Consider the following 23131-nt stretch of genomic DNA (forward strand, 5'->3'; position numbering starts at 1 on the left):
AAATTGCCATGGTCTCTTCAGGCAGTCATCTTTATAAATCTCATTGGAACGGCACAAAGCAAGAGTTCCAGCATCATCACCTTGCCCAATGCAGATTCACGATTCATCACTGAATATGACTTTCATCCAGTCATCCACAGTCCACGATTGCCTTTCCTAAGCCCATTGTAACCTTGTTTTTTTCTGTTTAGGTGTTAATGATGGCTTTTGCTTAGCTTTTCTGTATGTAAATCCCATTTCCTTTAGGCGGTTTCTTACAGTTCGGTCAAAGACGTTGACTCCAGTTTCCACCCATTCGTTCCTTATTTGTTTTGTTGTGCATTTCCTGTTTTGGAGACATATTGCTTTAAGTTTCCGGTCTTGACACTTTGATGTCTTCCTTGGTCTACCAGTATGTTTGCCTTTAACAACCTTCCCATGTTGTTTGTATTTGGTCCAGATTTTAGACACAGCTGACTGTGAACAACCAACATCTTTTGCAACATTGCGTGATGATTTACCCTCTTTTTAAAATTTGATAATCTTCTCCTTTGTTTCAACTGACATCTCTCCTGTTGGAGCCATGATTTATCTCAGTCCACTTGGTGCAACAGCTCTCCAGGGTGTGATGACCCCTTTTTAGATGCAGACTAACAAGCAGATCTAATTTGATGCAGGTGTTAGTTTTGGGAATGAAAATTTACAGGGTGATTCCATATTTTTTTCCCTCAAAACACAGGTCTGCAAAAAATAATTTTTAAGAGCTGTTTTGGTTATTCCACGTAATCTTTATGTTTTTAAGTGCGCTGAATCCGGAAATGACCTCCGTTTTGTCATAGGACATTACGTTTTCTGACAATTTAAGTAACTATGTTAAATAAGACAATACCTCAAAATAAATGAAAATAAACTCATAAAATTAATTTTTTTTACAAATGTTTCATGAAAATCATTTTTTAACTGCAATGAGCTTACTAACATACACTAAAATCGATTCTTCTTCCCTGTGAGACTTCTCTTGGTACATTTACGCTTGTGAGTAGCATCTGGAATGTATCTCTGAAGCGTCCAACAGTAGTCTGCCATCATTGTAATGCTCCATCTTCCCTGGTATCTTCTTTCCATCTCTTTAATGTCCTGGTTGAATCGTTCACCTTGCTCTTCACTCACAGCTCCCAAATTTTCAGGAAAGTTGTCAAGGTGGGAAAGGAGGAAATGCACTTTCAAACTCATCAGGCAACCTAAAGCTTGAAATGCTTTCAGCATTCGTCCAACAATTTTTTTGTTATTGCCTAAAAATTTCTCTATGACCTCTTTATATGAAAACCACCCTTCTTTTTGAGGATGCATCATGGTATTGATAAACTCTTGATCAGCTTTAAGCCTTCTAATGTCTGGTCCGGCGAACACACCTTCCTTCAATTTTGCCTCCGAGAGGCCTGGAAACTTGGTGACCAAGTATTTGAAGCATTCATCATCTTTTGGAAGTGATTTTATGAATTGCTTCATCAATCCCAATTTTATGTGGAGAGGTGGTAGAAGAACTTCATGGGGAGGAACCAAAGTTTCTCAGAAGACATTTTTTCACCAACTGTGAGCACCTTCTGCTGCCAATTCTTCTTGGTCCAGTGATTTTGTTGGTCTCGACTGTCCCATAGACACAGAAAACAAGGGTATTTGGTATACCCAGCTTGTTGCCTGAGCAGCATACACAAGACTTTCAAATCCCCGCACACTTGCTAACCGTGGTTAGAATTTTGAATTATACCCTTTCACATCGCATGAACAAAAGTAACAATCGTCACTATGGTTCTTTTGCTCTCGCCATACCATAGGAATCCCATAATGGAAAGCTTTTTTCTTACCCTTGAACCAATTTTGGAGGTCCTCAACACACTGTTTGCACACTTTATGAGGTGCCCAAGCTTTATCTTGATCTCCAAGCTTTAGTCCGAAATAAGAGAAGTATACTTTTTTCACAAAGTTTGTAATATTCAGCTGTTGCTTCAACACTGTATATTCACCACAAATGTAACAGAAACTGTCAGGCGAATTAATACACTTCCGCTGAGCCATAATGCTAATTTTGGGAAACACGGTTGAATATGACGAGCTAACACGAACTGAGATGAAAAAGTGTGAACAGGCGAGAACCAAGATAAAACAATTAAATCAAGCCCGGGCATGTCAGAGCCAGCTCGTTCAGCTTGCAACATGTTGATACTGGTTTCATTAGCTCACTCTGAAAGTTATTTTCTTTGAAAGTTGTATTTTTTGGGCATTGTATATCTTCAATGCATTGATGTGAATTAATTAATAGTAATTTTGACTTTCAAAACCATAAGATAAAAAAATACCAAAAATTGAGAAAAATATACAAAATTTGAAGAGAATTTTGCATTTTGTGGTAAATCCTGATGTCCAGGATTTTTTTCAATATTTTTTTCGTTTTCAGCACACCAAAATACATGGAAATTAGATGAAAATATTCAAACAGCTTTTTAGTCGCAGACCTGTGAATTGAGTGACTCCATAATTTCTACCCTATGCTTGGTTAAAAAAAGTAACCAATTCTGACTACCACATTTTTTTTTCTTGATTTCTTTTACTGTTTCTTAAAACCAGAATGTTGCCATTCAAAATGACTTTAGTTTTGTGCCATGTCTGTGATCTGCTTTTTTTTAATAAAATTAAACAACCGAATGAACATCCTCCGAGGCCGGTGATTACATAATTTTTGCCAATATAGCTATGCCCATATAACATGGCTTAAGAATGAACAATATGTAATAAATTAGCAGTAAACTTCAATGTCATAAAATGTATAGTAAATATTTGAGGAGTTTCCTTTTCTTTTCATATTAAGACTATGGTCACTTAAGTACTGAAGATATTGAAATAAAAGGGAATTTCAAAGTAGATAAGTCTCCAAATAAACAAGACATACATCACCCTTCGGCTAAACTGAAGTTTGAAAGTGCTATCTAATTTTACGGGCAGGTTTTCAAGTTGACATCTTTGAATGAGACTTTAGACATACATGCTCCATTTACAGTGTGGCCAGTAGATCAATCTTTACTAGGTCTGTCTAATGTCTTCCACAGTTGTATACTGCAGTCTTTGTAGTGAGTAGAAGAAAGACATTCAAAGCAAGCTGTCCAATTTTACAGACCTCACTGACACCATCAATTTCAATGAGAAAATGATCTCAATATTACATGAAGACATAAACATTAAAAAGAATGGAAGCTTCAAAAGCACAAGGTCAGCAGCGTAGAGCATTTCATTTGTGGGCGTACAGTGGCTAAGCTGAGCAGAACAATGAGCATGCATTATCTTTGATCACATTTTATTTCAAACACATTGTACACAATAGATTTATATTCAATAAAAAAGTCATGTAACACTTTAAAATAGTCATTAATGGAGGAGAAAAAAACAAAATATATATATAAATGTAAAATTATACAAGAATGTTAAGGCACAAACATGAAACAGTTCCATAAAAACTGGACTTATTGCTTAGCATAAAAAACTACTATTCAGAAGAAAAAAATAAATAAAAATAACAGAAAAGCAATCAATTTAAAGGGGTTTTATTATTTTCTGAAACAGAGCTGAACTAAACAAGCACTAATAAATGAGTGCCATAGGAGTACGACAGTGTCTCTCTCATAGAGTGCACAGGAATGCTTGGCCGAGTAGAGTACTTCAGTGTATGAGGGAGGTGGGAGAGATAGCAGTCATCCAAAATATTGTTCGGCCAACAGTTATCATATGGGGACCTTATTATTGCAATTTTATTTATGTATATGCTATGATCACTGGTACTAAGTCAATTAATTTCAATCTCTATTTACATATTTGTGCATCCCAGCCTTGTGCAGGTCTACAATTTTGTCCTTGGTGTTCTTAGACAACTCTTTTGGTTTTGGCCATGGTGGAGAGGTTGGAACGTGATTGATTGAGCAGGTGCCTTTTATACAGGTAACAAATTCAAACATGTGCAATTAATTCAAGTAATGAGTGCAGAGTAGGAGGGCTTCTTAAAGAAAAGCTAGCAGGTCTGTAAGAGCCAGAGTTCTTCCTGGTTAGTAGGTGATCAAATACTTACTTCATGCAATAAAATACAAATTAATTATTTAAAAATCATACAACGTGATTTTTTTATTTTTTTATTTTTCTATTCTGGCTCTCACAATTGAAGTTTACCTGTGATAAAAATTACAGACCTCTCCATTTCTCAGGAAAAAGTTGCAAAATCAGCAGTGTATCAAATACTTTTTTCCCCTCTGTATCTTGTAGTTCCAGGTGGTCACTGCATGACAACATCAAGGCCACCAACCAGGAGGAAATCTATCTTCCCAATCTATCTTCGTTTCTTCCAAGGGGACAGCTATTCCTGCCAGACTAAAAGAGACTCAGCAAGTTAAGGTCCCTGTTTCCAAATCTCCTCTGTTCTGCTCTGTGGATGTCCAGCTGGTGAGAGGCATCCTGGCTTAGAAGAAGGTGGGAGATGTAACCTTTCTTCCAATGGCTTGGAGAGAACGTGGTCCTTGTGAGAGGTCGTGGGTCTTCAAAGAGAGGAATCTGGCTCCATCTTCTCTACAAGGAGTCCTCAGTGGCTTGAAGAAGAAGCTGCTTAAAGAGGGGGTACTGTAATGCCCTCTGGCGCCACCGCATGATGTCCCTCCTCCCATCATGCAGGGACACAGACTTATTCACTGCCCTGGCAGCAGCAACTTCCTTATGAGCAGCCTCCTTCTCCCCTGTACTTGCTGCTCTGTGTTTCGGCGGAGCGCCAAGTGCGAATGTGCGTGCACTCCCCTGCTCTTGAAGGGGCAGTGTGCACATGGAGACATTGGAGACATTTTGTTAAAGTAATCACTGGCAAAGGGTCTCAGAGCCAATAGCTAGGAGGCATCTTATATTAAAGGGACCCTAATCAATTGGGAGGTGCTTGAGCAACCCCTATAGTTTAGTCATAGCATTGTTAGTGTGCATAACATTATGTCCCCAGGTCACCCATCCTAGTCTGCTAAAGTAATTCCCATATCCTGTGTTCCCATTAGCATAGTATAGTTTATGTCTTCCTGTGACTGCTTTGTCAGTATACCAATCCTGAAACTGCATCTGCAGTATCTAAACATGGTCTACTGGTTTCCTGGTCTCAGTGCGGCAAGTCCTGGGTTCCATGTCCTTGCTCCTATTGCTCTGAAAGCTTGCAAAAAAATGTATGGTTTACCAATAAAGGTATTGTCATTGAAATCCTTTTATCTTATATGGTCATAAAAAGATATCAATAGATTTTCCTGGCTAACATGGCACCACAATATAATTTTTTATTCTACCACCTTGTATCAGAAAACTCTCATTGCTTTGAAGATATATTAACCCCTTCAAAACATGCACTACATATGTACTGCACATACCCCTTTGATGTGGGCTCCAGCGCCGATCCAACATCTTTCCTGGCACATGTCAGTTGTTTTGACCAGCTGACATGTGCCCCTAGCAGCCGCCGGTAGAATCGGGATCCACCCAAGGCTCTAAACCTGTTAAATGTCATTGTCATTGCCGGATTCCTATGAACAGCAGTCGGCGCTCATAGCCAGTGATCATCTCTGCTACACAAAGGCGATATGATCATCACCTGTGAGTAGCAGAGGCGATCGGATTATCGCAGCTTCTAGTTTCCCATGGAGACTAATCAAGTAAGTGAAAAGTACAAAAAAGTTTTTAAAATATAAAAAAATAAAAAAATATAAAAGTTCAAATCACCCCCTTTCGCCCCATTCATGATAAACCAATTAAAAAAATAGACATATTTGGTATTTCCGTGTTCAGTATCGCTCGATCTATCATGAAATAAAAAGAATGAATCCAATTGGTAAACAGCATATTGAAAAAAAGTCAAAACACCAGAATTACATTTTTTTTAAATGCTGCAAAATTGCAATAATGGGCGATCAAAAGATCATATCTACACCAAAGTAATATCATTAAAAACGTCAGCTCAGCAAGCAAAAAATAAGCCCTCACCCAGCCCCAGCTCGCGAAAAATGGACATGTTACGGGTCTCGGAGAATTGCACAATTTATTTTTTTTTAACAAAATTTGGATTTTTTTTTCACCACTTAAATAAAAAAGAGCCTAGACATGTTTGGTAACTTCGAACTTGGAATGACCAGTTTTACCATTTGGTGAATATAGTAAAAAAAACAACAACAAAAACAGTTGTGGAATTTCACTTTTTTAAGCAATTTCACCGCACTTGGAATTTTTTTCCTGTTTTCCAGTACATAAAATGGTAAAACCAATGGAGACATTCAAAAGTACAACTCATCCTGAAAAAAAACAAGCCCTTACATGTCCATATTGATGGGAAAATAAAAAAGTCATGGCTCTGGGAAGCAAGGGAGCAAAAAATAGAAACACAAAAACGAAAATGGGCTGCGGAATGAAGAGGTTAATAATCTAATTGGCACCATATGTTGAAGCTAAAAAAAAACTACAGAAAGCAGCAATTCATAAGTATTAAAATTAGGGAGTTAAAATGCCCTTTTAATTTTTTTAGAAATGTGCTAGAGATGTAATTTTGTGGCACTTACTAAAATATTGGTATTTCACGGTCAGTAACTCACTGAAAAGGAAATAAAATTTTTAAAAATCATAGAAATAAGGCAGCAGGTCCCAAGGATAAAGGTTAAGGCAGCACATGTGCAACATACTAATGAAAAAACTATTTGGATGCCTAGCAATTCATTGCCTAGCATTATAAATGCACACAGATAAGGCTTGCATTGATAAGTGTCACGCACAGTGTCTGGCTTACAGCTTATTAGTAACACCTATGATATTAGATCACATAGACTTCTTAACACTTTATAACTGCACCCTACCAGGACAGACATCCAATTTACACAGTCATTGCCATTCTTCTTGCTAGGTGAGGGTCACACTTGCGTGTGCAATGCCAGAAACTCGCACGAGTCTCTTGCATCAATACCCGGAACTGCTGACGGCACTTGGGAGCGGAGTGGGCGGCTGCATGTATTTCTATGCAGCTGAACACTCCGCTTCCAAGAGCCGGCGGCTGTTCCAGGTATTGATGCGAGAGACTCGTGCGAGTTTCTTGTAGTGCACACGCAAGTGTGACCCCAGCCTTAATGTGGTCATTCACTGAGTGCACAGAGAGCTATCCTTTTCCCACAGTGACATTTGATGGAGGAGCATGTGACCATACCTCATACTTGTAGATCAGCCTTCCTCCAATTGAAAAATATTGTACATGGTCAAATTGGTTGTTTTCCACTGGTGAAGACAGAGGGATAGGTCTGGCTGCATCCCCCCCATCAACTGTCAAGTAAGTACCTCAAAATTATGTCCTCAATATATTTCTTAAAAATAAAGTGAACATCCCTTTGAAGTTCTGAAGATTCTTCAGGTTCTAGTGTGTATATGAGAAAAGTAACACATAAAATAATCTTTAGTTTTGCACTATTTGGTACAATTATAGGATCATTTAAAACTTGCTATTTCCCTTCTTCTACAGTGAATGTGTCATCAGAAAATAGCCTATTGTTTAAACTGGGTTTTTGTGTTACCTGTATTTTCTTTTTTTTAAATGTTCCCAATGTTTTTTCTGTTAAAAACAAAAGTAGTAAGCTGGCAATTTTCATGCTGGCCACTTGGGCTTTTTTTAGACTCTTACTTCCTATACTTTCAGGAACACTTTTCAGCAGGCTCCTTATCATTAGAGCACACGATTTCAATGGCACATAGCTATACAGCACAGATCTTCAGCTATAGGTGATTTTACAGTTCAATCTGGTCATCATGCATTTACAATGAACTTGCTCATTGATTATATAATACAGAATATACTGTCAGGATACATTAACTGCTGCTTGAACAGCCCCAGTGGACAATGTGAAAAAATACATTTTATTAAAGACTGTGATATGGGAAAAAAACATTGAAGAAATGTACATTTAAAACAAAAACCAGATTGAAACCATAGGTAATTTTTTGATACCACATTGCCTTCAATTTAAATGTCTTTCTTTTCTATATATTTTGAGCTGCTTGAGTCAGCTAGATAGCCAAAACATACACAAAAAGATGTACACATAATATAGGCTTTGATTTGATGAATGTCTGACAGTTACAACAGCCCCAATCAATCTGAGCACAAAGTGGTAAATGAAAATTGTCAGTGCATCCAACTTCAAACACTTATTCATCTCTGATGACAAACTGGGACCTTGTTTCATCATATTCTATTCTGGAGAGCTGATCATGATACTCTTCATTCTTTCTGTATTTGGTTACAGGTTCCATAAATAATGTCAAATTGCAAAATGATTGATATTTTTTTCATAGGAATTATACAATATTTCATTTTTATTATTATTTTTTTTTTTTAGATTTTTCTGACATGGTTGTATTATGGATGTAATTGTTGAAGGACAAAATGTAAAAATAAAGCAGGAACTATAGCCATATGTAATAGGGCTTAAATTCAGAGCCATTGTGATTTGTGGCAAACTGATATAAACTGGGAAATATGTAAGCAGCAAATACTATACTGTGAATTTCTGTGGGTGAGTCTTCATTCTGAAGATGGGGAGTTGTTACAGTAGGACAATGGGGAAATGAGGTTTATTGCATATTTACATAGTTGCATAGTTTAAAAAAAGACCTAGGTAAATCAAGTTCAACCTTTCTCCACCAAGTGAGGTTTATTATTAAATAGATTATCACTTGCCATACTTGGAAAACCTAATAAAGCATAATTCCCAGCATTTATATCACAATATGCAAAATATTTAAGCCACACCCAAGTTTTCCCAGAAAGTCCTCCAAACACCAAATTTGGACTAATACCCATGTTTTGAGCTCCAACTCAACTGACCCAAATTTGGATGGTTGTGAGCAGGTAAAAGTATTTCATGAATGCTAACCCCTTCAGCCACCAAGCCTGTTTTCACTTTCTTGACCAGGCCAAATTTTATAATTTGGGTTGATTTATGAGATATTAACTCTGAATTGCTTCAACATATTCCAGTGGTTATGAGAATGTTTTTGTGGGTGCCATGTGGTGCTTCATGTTAATGGTAAATAGATATGATTTGTGTTTATCTATAAAAATTTACAAAATTTGACAAATGTGAAAATTTAGCTTTGTTCAAACTTTTATCAAACACTCATCACATGTATACTTTACATATGTACCATTTTTTAAACATATTTTTTCATTGGGAAGTTAGAATAGTTAAAAGTTATTCAGCATTTTTTCATTTTTCCAACATCACATGTGAAATGGCTTTGAAGGGCACATTTGACCAAAAATAAACAAAAGTGACAGCATTTTGAAAACTGCACGCCTCTGAGTGCTCAAAGCCAAATTCAAGATGTTTATTAACCTTTCTGGTGCTTCACAAGAATTAAAGCAATGCAAGGAATCAATACAAATTTTAATTTTGGTTAAATAAATGTTGCTTTAGGCCCATTTTTTTTTTATTTCCACAAGGGTAGCAAGAGAAAATAGACAGTACAATCTGTTGTGCAATTTCTCCTGACTGCAACAAAACCCCACACGTGGTGAAAAACTACTGTTTTGATGCATAGCAATTCTTTGAAGGGAGGAAGCGCAATTTGACTTTTGTAGCGTAAAGATCACTGGAATATAAACAGGATACCAAGTTGCGTTTGCAAAGTCCATGATTTGCCTAAACAGTGGAATCATCCAATAAGTGATGATATTTTATAAGCTACACCAATGAAGGAACTTATTTAGTGGTGAGCACCATGAAAGCCACAGGTGATTCACCGAATTGTATAATGCTCAGCTGTGAAAATGAAAAAAATATTTTTTTCCCTCAAAAATGTTGCTTTAGCACCAAATTTTTCATTTTCACAAGCATAAAAGGAGAATTTGGACCATTCAGTTTGTTGTAAAATGTCTCCTGAGTACACTGATACCCCATGTGTGGGAGAAAACTACTGTTTGGGCGTACAACAGGGATTGGAAGGGAAAGAGCACCATTTGACTTTTGTAGTTCAAAATTTGCTGAAATAGATTGCATATGCGATGTCACGTTTGCAGAGTCCTTGATGTTCCTAAACAATGGAACCCCTTCACAAGTGACCACATTTTGAAAAGTAAACCCCCCACAAGTAACTCTATTTGGGAAACTACACCGCTAAATGAACTTATCAAGATGTGTGGTGAGCACCTTGAACCCATAGGTGCTTCAAATAATTTTATAACGTTGAGTTGTAAAAATGAAAAACAATATTTTACCTAAAAAATGTTGGTTTTGCCCCACGTCTTTTATTTTCACAAGGGTAACAGGAAAAAATGGACTACATAGTTGTAAAATTTCTCCTGATCCCACTGATACCCCATGTGTGGTAGAAAGCAACTGTTTGGGGAAACAGCAGGGTTCGGAAGGGAAGGAGCGCTAATGAATTCTGGAGAGCAATTTTGGCTGGAATAGATAGCGAATGACATGTCAAATTTGAAATGAGCATTTTTAACACTGAGGTGATGCATAGAATAGTATTCCATTGGACTGAGTAAATGGTAATTTCCCATTTTTTCCACTAAAATGCTTATTTGGCCTGAAGTTTTTAATTTTCAAAAGGGATAATAAGAGAAAATTAACACAATACCTATATGTGGTCGAAAACTACTATTGATAATTAAGATTAAAAGCTGTGTCGCCACAGTGTACAAGGGAAGGTTCAGTTGGTACAAGCAGGCATGGCAGGAACACGGCTGCAGCAGGTGCTGGTGGGCATGGCTGGCATACAGGCAGGCACTGGCAGGTGCAGGCAGGTACAACTGTTATACGGGTGGGCACAGCAAGTGTAGGAAGGCACCACTGACATATAGGTGGGCATGGCAATTGCAGGCACGTACAGCTGATATACAGGAGAGTACAGCAGGTACAGGCTGTTAAGGCTGATGTACAGGAAGGCACAGAAGGTGCAGGCAGATACATCTGGTATACAGGTGGGCACAGCAAGAGCAGGCAGGTATGGCTTATATACAGGAGCGCAATGCAGGTGCACTCAGGTGCGAGCTGGTATGGGTACTGTAAAGGTAGGCACGGCAAGTGCATACAGGCATGGCTGGTATACACACTAGGAAACAAGTGCTGGCGGGCACAGCTGATATACAGGCATGCAAGTGCTGGTGGACACAGCAGAAATACAGGAACACGCGGCAAGTACGGGTAGATGGGTACAGGACAGGTAAACTGATAGGTGGGTACAGTAGACCTGAGAACTAGCAAGTGTGCAGACTACTGACATTACACACTGCTCAGGCACATCCTGTCAGGTGGAGTTGAATTAAATAATAAGCGTCTCCCAGCCATTAAGAAGGAGGGAGAGTGCACACCCTAAGCACAGTGCCCAGGAGAGAAGTGCACAGACCTCGCACAGCAGCTGGAGGGGAGAGAAGTACAGGACAGAGTCCATGGTGGTGAGTGAGTCGGAGTCCCTGGTGGTGAAGAGACGTGCAGAGATGCCAGCACTACGGTTATGTTACTGTTAGTGTTGAGCATTCCGATACCGCAAGTATCGGGTATCGGCCGATATTTGCTGTATCGGAGTTCCGATACCGAGATCCGATATTTTTGTGGTATCGGGTATCGGTATCGAAACAACATTAATGTGTAAAATAAAGAATTAAAATTAAAAATATTGCTATACTCACCTCTCCGACGCAGCCTGGACCTCACCGAGGGAACCGGCAGCATTGTTTGCTTAAAATTCACGCGTTTCCTTCCTTACGTGAAGTCCCGGCTTGTGATTGGTCACATGCCGCCCATGTGGCCGCGACGCGACCAATCACAGCAAGCCGTGACGTAATTTCAGGTCCTTCAGGATTTTAAAATTACGTTCCGGCTTTGTGATTGGTCGCGTCGCGGTCACATGGGCGACGCGACCAATCACAAGCCGTGACGTCACGGGAGGCTGGACAAGCGCGCATTTTAAAATGCGCGCGTGTCCAGCCTCCCGTGACGTCACGGCTTGTGATTGGTCGCGTCGCCCATGTGGCCGCGACGCGACCAATCACAGCAAGCCGTGACGTAATTTTAGGTCCTTCAGGATTTTAAAATTACGTTCTGGCTTTGTGATTGGTCGCGTCGCGGTCACATGGGCGACGCGACCAATCACAAGCCGTGACGTCACGGGAGGCTGGACAAGCGCGCATTTTAAAATGCGCACGTGTCCAGCCTCCCGTGACGTCACGGCTTGTGATTGGTCGCGTCGCCCATGTGACCGCGACGCGACCAATCACAAAGCTGGAACGTAATTTTAAAATCCTGAAGGACCGACCTGAAATTACGTCACGGCTTGCTGTGATTGGTCGTGTCGCGGCCACATGGGCGGCACGCGACCAATCACAAGCCGGGACTTCACGTAAGGAAGGAAACGCACGAATTTTAAGCAAACAACGCTGCCGGTTCCCTCGGTGAGGTCCAGGCTGCGTCGGAGAGGTGAGTATAGCAATATTTTTTATTTTAATTCTTTCTTTTACACATTAATATGGATCCCAGGGCCTGAAGGAGAGTTTCCTCTCCTTCAGACCCTGGGAACCATCAGGAATACCGTCCGATACTTGAGTCCCATTGACTTGTATTGGTATCGGGTATCGGTATCGGATTGGATCCGATACTTTGCCAGTATCGGCCGATACTTTCCGATACCGATACTTTCAAGTATCGGATGGTATCTCTCAACACTAGTTACTGTCAGACAACCCCTCACACACATCTTAAATTATACAAATAAGTTCAACCTTATCTATGCTCAAAGGGGCTGACAACTCCAATTTCTCAATAAACTAATTAAATAGAGCATTGTAGCACATGAGGAAAATAAATTCATCACAGACTGCAATTTATATTGCAACCATTAGGGGGCCACACATAGGTACATATAGCATAGCTTACTATCATGTGACATACAGTGGGGACAAAAGTATTTAGTCAGTCACTAATTGTGCAAGTTCTTCCACTTAAAAAGATGAGAGAGGCCTGTAATTGACATCATAGGTAGACCACAACTATGAGAGTCAAAATTGAGAAAACAAATCCAGAAAATCACCTTGTCTGTTTTGGTAAGATTTATTTTTCAAATTATGGTAGAAAATAGGTATTTGGTCACCTAAAAAATGCTAGATTTCTGGCACTCAGAGACCTGTAACTTCTTCTTTAAGAGGCTCATCTGTCCTGCACTCATTACCTGTAGTAATGGTGCCTATTTGAACTTGTTATCAGTATAAAAGACTCTTGTCCACAACCTCAAACAGTCACACTCCAAACTCCATTATGGTGAAGACTAAAGAGCTGTGGAAGGACACCAGAAACAAAATTATACCCTTGCAGCAGGCTGGGAAGACAGAATCTGCAATAGGCAAGCAACTTGTTCTGATGAAATAAACTGTGGAAACAATAATAAGAAAATGGAAGACATACAAGACCACTGATAATCTTCCTCGATCTGGGGTTACATGCAAGATCTCACCCCGTAGGGTCAAAATGATCACAAGAATGGTGAGCAAAAATCCCAGAACCACACGAGGGGACCTAGTGAATGACCTGCATAGAGCTGGGACCACCGTAGCAAAGGCTACCATAAGTAACACACTATGTCACCAGGGATTCAGATCCTGCAGTGCCAGTTGTATCCCCCTGCTTAAGCCAGTACATGTCTGGGCCCATTTGAAGTTTTGCTAGAGAGCATTTGGATTATCCAGAAGAGTATTTGGAGAATATCATATGGTTTAATGAAACCAAAGTAGTAGAACTGTTTGGTAGAAACAAAACTAATCGTGTTTGAAGGAGACAGAATGCTGAGTGGCATCTAAAGAACACCATACCTACTGTGAAGCATGGTGGAGGCAACATCATGCTTTGAGGCTGTTTCTCTGCAAAGGGAACAGGATGACTGATCCGTGTATATGAAACAACTAGCTGTTTCCAGCCAGCTAACGCTCCGGATGCTCATTGCTATCTAATTAACGCTGCTAGTGATTAAACTAAAGTTAATAATGACAACATTCAATAGCGCTTACGCTGGTGGTAAATTAACTTAAAATGAAGTTAATAACAATAATAGTAATTAAAATTCAGATTAATACTAATACATTTTATTCACAGTGTAAAATCAAAAGCAAACTGGATTCGTGTGGTAATGTGTGGGGACAGAGCCTCGTGTGGTAATGTGTGGGGACAGAGCCTCATGTGGTAATGTGGGGGGACGGAGCCTCGTGTGGTAATGTGTGGGGACGGAGCCTCGTGTGGTAATGTGGGGGGGGCGGGATTATGTGTGGTAATGTGGTGGGGGGCGGGATTATGTGTGGTAATGTGGGGGGGCGGGATTGTGTACGGTAATGTGGTGAGGGGTGGGATTATGTGTGGTAATGTGGTGGGGGGCGGAATTATGTGTGGTAATGTGGGGGGTGGGATTATGCGTGGTAATGTGGTGGGGGGCGGGATTATGTGTGGTAATGTGGTGGGGGGCGGGTGTATGTGTGGTAATGTGGTGGGGGTGGGATTATGTGTGGTAATGCGGTGGGGGGCGGGATTATGTGTGGTAATGTGGTGGGGGGTGGGATTATCTGTGGTAATGTGGTGGGGGGCGGGATTATGTGTGGTGATGTGGTGGGGGGCGGGATTATGTGTGGTGATGTGGTGGGGGGGCGGGATTATGTGTGGTAATGTGGTGGGGGGCGGGATTATGTGTGGTAATGTGGTGGGGGGTGGGATTATGTGTGGTGATGTGGTGGGGGGTGGGATTATGTGTGGTAATGTGGTGAGGGGCAGGATTATGTGTGGTAATGTGGTAGGGGGCGGGAATGTGTGGTAATGTGGGGGCGGGATTATGTGTGGCAAAGTGGTGGGGGGCAGGATTGTGTGTGGCAATGTGGTGGGGACGGGATTGTGTGTGACAATGTGGTGGGGGGACAGGATTGTGTGTGGTAATGTGGTGGGGTGGGATTGTGTGTGGTAATGTGGTGGAGAGCGGGATTGTGTGTAATAATGGGGTGGGGGGCGGGATTATGTGTAGTAATGTGGGGACAGAGCTACTGTGCAGGGGGCGGGATTAGCGAGTAATCACGATGCCTCTTATATATATATAGATGAATGAGGCCATGTATAGTGAGATTTTGAGTGCAAACCTCCTTCCATCAGCATGGGCATTGAAGATGAAATGTGGATAGGTCTTTCAGCATGATATTGATCCCAAGCACACTGCCAGAGCAACGAAGGAGTGGCTTCGTAAGAAGCATATGAAAGTCCTGGAGTGGCCTAGGCAGTCTCCAGATCTCAACCCCATAGAAAACCTTTGGAGGGAGTTGAAAGTCTGTGCTGCCCAGCGACAGGCCCAAAACATTACTGCTCTAGAGGAGATCTGCATGGAGGAATGGGCCAACATACCACCAACAGTGTGTGGCAAACTTGTGAAGACTTACAGAAAACGTTTGACCTCTGTCATTGACAACAAAGGATATATAACAAAATATTCAAATGAACTTTTATTAATGACCACATACTTAATTTCCACCATAATTTGAAAAATACATCTTGCCAAATCAGACAAGGTGATTTTCTGGATTTGTTTTCTCAGTGTTGACTCTCATAGTTGTGGTCTACCTATGATTTCAATTACAGGCCTCTCTCATCTTTTTAAGTTTTTAAGTGTGAGAACTTACACAAATGATGGCTGACTAAATACTTTTTCTCCCCACTGTACATCTCAAAATATGTTGTGCCAAGGTTACAAATGCACCCATGGGAATGTTGTAGTGGAATTAATATATTTTCCACTTGGTTATCAATAGTTATGAGCAAGCATGCTCAGTGACACTCGGATATAACTCAAGTATCTAGGTGCTTGGATATGTTAAGCATTTGAGAAGAGTTGTCTGGTGTTTGGATGTAATGCTTGAATCATCACCTCGCATGTTTGACGCCTCTTACAAGGCCAATAAATGTGCCAGAATTGTCTGCCAATCACTGTAATTCCATAGCCATCTTGGTAGTGGCATTACTTTGATTGGCTGGCTGTATTACCACATTAGAGGTTATAAATGGACAGGCGCTGCCACGCTTGGCCCACTAATGCAGTTACACAGCTCAGAGACAGTTCGTATTGGAGGGAGAGAGTGTTTGTCCAAGGCTGTATGTGCACAGTTAAGCGAATCAGAGTCCTCTTGTGTTGATACTAGTGCTGATTCTGAATCATCATACTAACAGTCCTTTTAAGGGCTTCCAGTGGTGGCTTCACAGTCCATTGAAAAATATATAGCATCTGCACATGAGCATTTTTTTTTTGGCGAGGTGAAAAAAATTACGATATTGTCACCCATAAAGTATCATGTAATTTTTTTGTACATTTCTGTGTTATATAACACTCCATAAAATGCATAAAAAAATTTTCTGCATTCAATAATTCAGCTATACAGTAGTACGTGTTCTGCATTGCATAAATGTGGTTTTAATCTCCCAAAAAACACTTAGACTGCTGCAGGTGAAAACATTTTTTAAAAATTAAAAATAAACTTGGTTTCAAGAGACCTAGCAATTAGAAAATGCTAAAGGTGTGCGGTAAACTCAACTGTATTACCCTCCTTATCATTTTTTCCAGGCTTTGCACTTTGTGCAAAACCTTTATGAGTATAGGATTACATCAACTACATTTTCAAAATATTTTAATGAGGCACTCCAGTTGTTGCCATCAAGGATATAAAAATTACTGTATTACCATCATTATCATTTTCTCCTGGCTTTGCACTTTGTGAAAAGCCTTTATGAGTGTAGGAGTACTGTTGTGAATTCTGTTTGTGGGCTCCCTCTGGTGGCTACTGGTGGTACTGGTTGACTTCTGTCTTTTATCTCCAGTGCACCTGTTCCCATCAGGAAATGGGAGTCTCCTATGTAGTCTGGCTTCTCAGTCATTTACTTGCCGGCTATCAATGTTACCAGAGCTCTTCTGATACTTGCTACCTGCTCCTAAGTCTGCTTATTCAGATAAGTTGGATCATTTGTACCTTTCATGAATTTCTGTCCAGCGTTCATTTGGATCATTTGTATTTTTGTCCAGCGTGCTTTTGTTGAATCTTGCTGCTGGAAGCTCTAGTGAACTGAAATGACCACTCCGGTGTCATGAGTTGGCACCGGAGTTTAAAGTTATTTCAGGATGGTATTTTGTAGGGTTTTGAGTTGACCGCGAAGTCCACTTTGGTATTTTCCGCTATCTAGTCAGTGGGCCTCTCTTTGCTGAACCTGTATTCATACTACGTATGTGTTTTCTTCTTAACCAACCGTCATTATATGTTGGGGGCTACTATCACTTTGGGGTTTTCTCTGGAGGCAAGCCAGGTCTGTGTTTCCTCTATTAGGGGTAGCTAGATCTCCGGCTGGTGCGAGACGTGTAGGGACAAAACACAGGCACGTTCCCCGGCTACTGGTAGTTGTGCGTGAGGTTCAGCATCGCGGTCAGCTTAGATTCCATCTTCCTAGAGCTAGTCCTGTTTTTGCCTATGTCCCTGCCATTGGGGACCATGACAGTATAGCCGGCCTCACTGTGTTAAAAGTATTGGCTGAAGAAGGAGAGAAAAGAAGTTTCTGACACCTTTTTTTTTTTTTTTTTTACTCTGAAGTCTGTCTAGCCATAATTGCTGTCTGCTGCTTTTCCCTCCTCTTAATCCCTGAATGGCTCAGATCTCAGCTGCTGAGAAATGGATATCCAGAGTTTAGCTTCAAATCTGAATAATCTCGCTTCTAAGGTTCAAAATATACAAGACTTTGTCATACATACCCCTATGTCTGAACCTAAAATTCCTATACCAGAGTTTTTTTCTGGAGATAGATCTCGTTTTTTGAATTTTAAGCACAATTGTAAATTGTATCTTTCTCTGAGATCTTACTCCGCTGGAGACCCCGCTCAGCAGGTTAGGATTGTTATTTCCTTGCTGCGGGGTGACCCCCAGAATTGGGCATTTGCATTGGCGCCAGGGGACCCTGCGCTGCTCAATGTGGATGCGTTTTTTCTGGCGCTGGGGTTGCTCTATGAGGAACCTAATTTGGAGATTCAGGCTGAAAAGGCCTTGATAGCCCTCTCTCAAGGGCATGATGAAGCTGAGATATATTGTCAAAAATTTTGAAAATGGTCTGTGCTTACTCAGTGGAATGAGTGCGCCCTGGCGGCGAATTTCAGAGAGGGTCTCTCTGACGCCGCTAAAGATGTCATGGTGGGGTTTCCTACGCCCACAGGTCTGAATGAGTCCATGACAATGGCTATTCAGATTGACCGGCGTTTACGGGAGCGCAAATCTGTGCACCATTTGGCGGTGTCTTCTGAGCAGGCACCGGAGAATATGCAATGTGATCGAATTCTGTCCAGAAGTGAACGGCAGAATTATAGGCGTAAAAATGGGTTGTGCTTCTATTGTGGCGATTCTGCTCATGTTATATCAGCATGCTCTAAACGCACAAGAAGGGTTGATAAATCTCTTGCAGTTAGCACTTTGCAGTCTAAGTTTATTTTATCTGTGACTTTGATTTGTTCATTATCATCTATTACCGTGAATGCCTATGTGGACTCTGGCGCCGCCCTGAGTCTTATGGATTGGTCCTTTGCCAGGCGATGTGGGTTTAGTCTGGAGTCTCTGAAAGTCCCTATCCCTTTGAAGGGTATTGATTCCACACCATTGGCTAGGAATAAACCTCAATACTGGACACAAGTGACTATGTGTATGACTCCAGACCATCAGGAGGTGATTCGATTCCTTGTGTTGCATAATTTGCATGATGTCTTAGTGCTTGTATTGCCATGGCTACAAACTCATAATCCAGTTCTTGACTGGAAGACAATGTCCGTATTAAGCTGGGGATGTCAGGGGGCTCATGGGGAAGTACCTTTGGTTTCCATTGCTTCATCTACTCCCTCTGAGGTCCCGGCATTTCTGTCTGACTACGGTGATGTTTTTGCTGAGCCTAAACTTAGTTCGCTCCCTCCTCACAGGGATTGCGATTGTGCTATAGATTTGATTCCTGGCAGTAAATTTCCTAAAGGTCGTCTGTTCAATCTGTCTGTGCCAGAGCATGCTGCTATGCGAGAGTATATTAAGGAGTCCTTGGAAAAGGGACATATCCGTCCATCCTCATCCCCTTTAGGAGCAGGTTTTTTTTTCGTGGGTAAAAAAGATGGTTCCCTGAGGCCTTGTATTGATTATCGGCTGTTGAATAAGATTACAGTCAAATATCAGTATCCTTTGCCACTGTTGACTGATTTGTTTGCTCGTATTAAGGGGGCAAGATGGTTTTCTAAGATTGACCTTCGGGGTGCGTATAATTTGGTGCGGATTAAGCAGGGAGATGAGTGGAAAACTGCATTTAATACGCCCGAGGGCCATTTTGAGTATCTGGTAATGCCTTTTGGTCTTTCTAATGCCCCTTCAGTTTTTCAGTCCTTTATGCACAATATTTTCCGTGAATATCTGGATAAATTTATGATTGTGTATTTGGATGATATTTTGATTTTTTCTGATGACTGGGAGTCGCATGTTCAACAGGTCAGGAAGGTTTTTCAGGTTTTGCGGGCCAATTTTTTGTTTGTAAAGGGTTCAAAGTGTATTTTTGGGGTTCAGAAGATCTCTATTTTGGGGTACATTTTTTCCCCTTCTTCTATTGAGATGGATCCTGTCAAGGTTCGGGCTATTTGTGATTGGACGCAACCTACTTCCCTTAAGAGTCTTCAAAAATTCTTGGGTTTTGCTAATTTCTATCGTCGATTTATAACTGGTTTTTCAAGTGTTGTTAAGCCTCTAACGGATTTGACTAAGAAGGGTGCTGATGTTGCCAGTTGGTCCTCGGCGGCTGTGGAGGCCTTTCGGGAGCTTAAGCGCCGCTTCTCTTCTGCCCCTGTGTTGCGCCAGCCTGATGTTTCGCTTCCTTTTCAGGTCGAAATTGATGCTTCCGAGATCGGAGCAGGGGCGGTTTTGCCGCAGAGAAGTTCCGATTGCTCGGTGATGAGACCATGTGCGTTCTTTTCTCGAAAATTTTCGCCCGCCGAGCGAAATTATGATGTTGGTAATCGGGAGCTCTTGGCTATGAAATGGGCCTTTGAGGAGTGGCGTCATTGGCTTGAGGGTGCTAGGCATCAGGTGGTGGTCTTGACTGATCACAAGAATCTGATTTACCTTGAGTCTGCCAGGCGTCTGAATCCTAGACAGGCACGCTGGTCGTTGTTTTTCTCCCGGTTTAATTTCGTGGTCTCATATCTACCAGGTTCAAAAAATGTAAAGGCGGATGCCCTTTCTAGGAGTTTTGAGCCTGACTCCCCTGGTGATTCTGAGCCTGCGGGTATCCTTAAGGATGGGGTGATATTGTCTGCTGTCTCTCCAGACTTGCGACGTGCTTTGCAGGAGTTTCAGGCGGATAGGCCTGATCGTTGTCCGCCTGGGAGACTGTTTGTTCCAGATGAGTGGACCACTAGAGTCATCTTGGAAGTTCATTCTTCTGTGTTGGCAGGTCACCCTGGAATCTTTGGTACCAGAGATTTGGTGGCCAGGTCCTTCTGGTGGCCTTCCCTGTCTCGGGATGTGCGTACTTTTGTACAGTCTTGTGATGTTTGTGCTCGGGCCAAGCCTTGTTGTTCTCGGGCTAGTGGATTGTTGTTGCCCTTACCTATTCCGAAGAGGCCTTGGACGCACATCTCTATGGACTTTATTTCGGATCTTCCGGTTTCTCAGAAAATGACCGTCATCTGGGTGGTGTGTGACCGTTTTTCTAAAATGGTTCATTTGGTACCCTTGCCCAAGTTGCCTTCTTCATCTGAGTTGGTTCCTCTATTTTTTCAGAATGTGGTTCGTTTACATGGTATCCCGGAAAACATCGTTTCTGACAGGGGATCCCAATTTGTGTCTAGATTTTGGCGGGCGTTCTGTGCCAGGATGGGCATGGATTTGTCTTTTTCGTCTGCATTCCACCCTCAGACGAATGGCCAGACAGAGCGAACTAATCAAACCTTGGAGACTTATTTGAGGTGTTTTGTGTCTGCTGATCAGGATGATTGGGTCGCATTTTTGCCGTTGGCAGAATTTGCCCTTAATAATCGGGCTAGTTCTGCCACTCTGGTTTCTCCTTTCTTTTGCAATTCGGGGTTTCACCCTCGTTTTTCATCTGGCCAGGTGGAATCTTTGGATTGCCCTGGAGTGGACACGATGGTGGATAGACTGCACCGGATTTGGAGTCATGTGGTGGACAACTTGGAGTTGTCCCAGGAGAAGACTCAGCGGTTTGCTAATCGTCATCGTCGTGCTGGTAATCGTCTTCGCGTTGGGGACTTGGTGTGGTTATCTTCTCGTTTTGTCCCTATTAAGGTCTCTTCTCCTAAGTTTAAACCTCGGTTCATAGGTCCTTATAAGATTTTGGAGATTCTTAATCCTGTATCGTTTCGTTTGGACCTACCAGCAGCTTTCACTATTCATAATGTCTTCCATCGGTCTTTGTTGCGGAGGTACGAGGTACCGGTTGTTCCTTCTGTTGAGCCTCCTGCTCCTGTGCTGGTGCAGGGTGAATTGGAGTATGTTGTGGAGAAGATTTTGGACTCTCACATTTCCAGACGGAGACTTCAATATTTGGTTAAATGGAAGGGATACGGTCAGGAGGATAATTCTTGGGTGACTGCCTCTGATGTTCATGCCTCTGATTTGGTTCGCGCCTTTCATCGGGCTCATCCAGATCGCCCTGGTGGTCCTCATGAGGGTTCGGTGCCCCCTCCTCAAGGGGGGGGTACTGTTGTGAATTATGTTTGTGGGCTCCCTCTGGTGGCTACTGGTGGTACTGGTTGACTTCTGTCTTTTATCTCCAGTGCACCTGTTCCCATCAGGAAATGGGAGTCTCCTATATAGTCTGGCTTCTCAGTCATTTACTTGCCGGCTATCAATGTTACCAGAGCTCTTCTGATACTTGCTACCTGCTCCTAAGTCTGCTTATTCAGATAAGTTGGATCATTTGTACCTTTCATGAATTTCTGTCCAGCGTTCATTTGGATCATTTGTATTTTTGTCCAGCGTGCTTTTGTTGAATCTTGCTGCTGGAAGCTCTAGTGAACTGAAATGACCACTCCGGTGTCATGAGTTGGCACCGGAGTTTAAAGTTATTTCAGGATGGTATTTTGTAGGGTTTTGAGTTGACCGCGAAGTCCACTTTGGTATTTTCCGCTATCTAGTCAGTGGGCCTCTCTTTGCTGAACCTGTATTCATACTACGTATGTGTTTTCTTCTTAACTAACCGTCATTATATGTTGGGGGCTACTATCACTTTGGGGTTTTCTCTGGAGGCAAGCCAGGTCTGTGTTTCCTCTATTAGGGTAGGTAGATCTCCGGCTGGTGCGAGACGTCTAGGGATAAAACGCAGGCACGTTCCCCGGCTACTGGTAGTTGTGCGTGAGGTTCAGCATCGCGGTCAGCTTAGATTCCATCTTCCTAGAGCTAGTCCTGTTTTTGCCTATGTCCCTGCCATTGGGGACCATGACAGTATAGCCGGCCTCACTGTGTTAAAAGTATTGGCTGAAGAAGGAGAGAAAAGAAGTTTCTGACACCTTTTTTTTTTTTTTTTACTCTGAAGTCTGTCTAGCCATAATTGCTGTCTGCTGCTTTTCCCTCCTCTTAACCCTCCGTCACATACAACTGATCTGACAAGCGCTTCTCTTTTACTTTCATTTCTCCTTCCTCACCAGATTGTGAGGAAAGCCCCTCCCTCCAGGTAGTCTCCTGTCTCTTGAAGGTCTGTGAAACCTGATATCACAGTTGGATTTCAGAGCTTCAGGGGAGAGGATATAGCTGCACAGATCTCTCAGGCTCATTGTATGTGAATACGTCACATTCAGTAAGGTTGGTATTTTATGTTTTTATTCATCACAATAGTTTATTTAGCTTGTTTTATGAATGTATAGCACAAAATGTGAGGATATTTCATAGAAATAAGGGAGATTTTATAAAAGAAAGTGTGCTGCTCAGGCATATACAGTAGTTCCCTAACATATTCCTTCTCTTGCTTCAGATTATCTGCTGAAATGGAGAGGAAAATGTACAATTTATCCAAACAATTTGATGTTG

Source organism: Ranitomeya variabilis, chromosome 1, assembly GCF_051348905.1.
Source record: "Ranitomeya variabilis isolate aRanVar5 chromosome 1, aRanVar5.hap1, whole genome shotgun sequence".
Taxonomy (NCBI): domain Eukaryota; kingdom Metazoa; phylum Chordata; class Amphibia; order Anura; family Dendrobatidae; genus Ranitomeya; species Ranitomeya variabilis.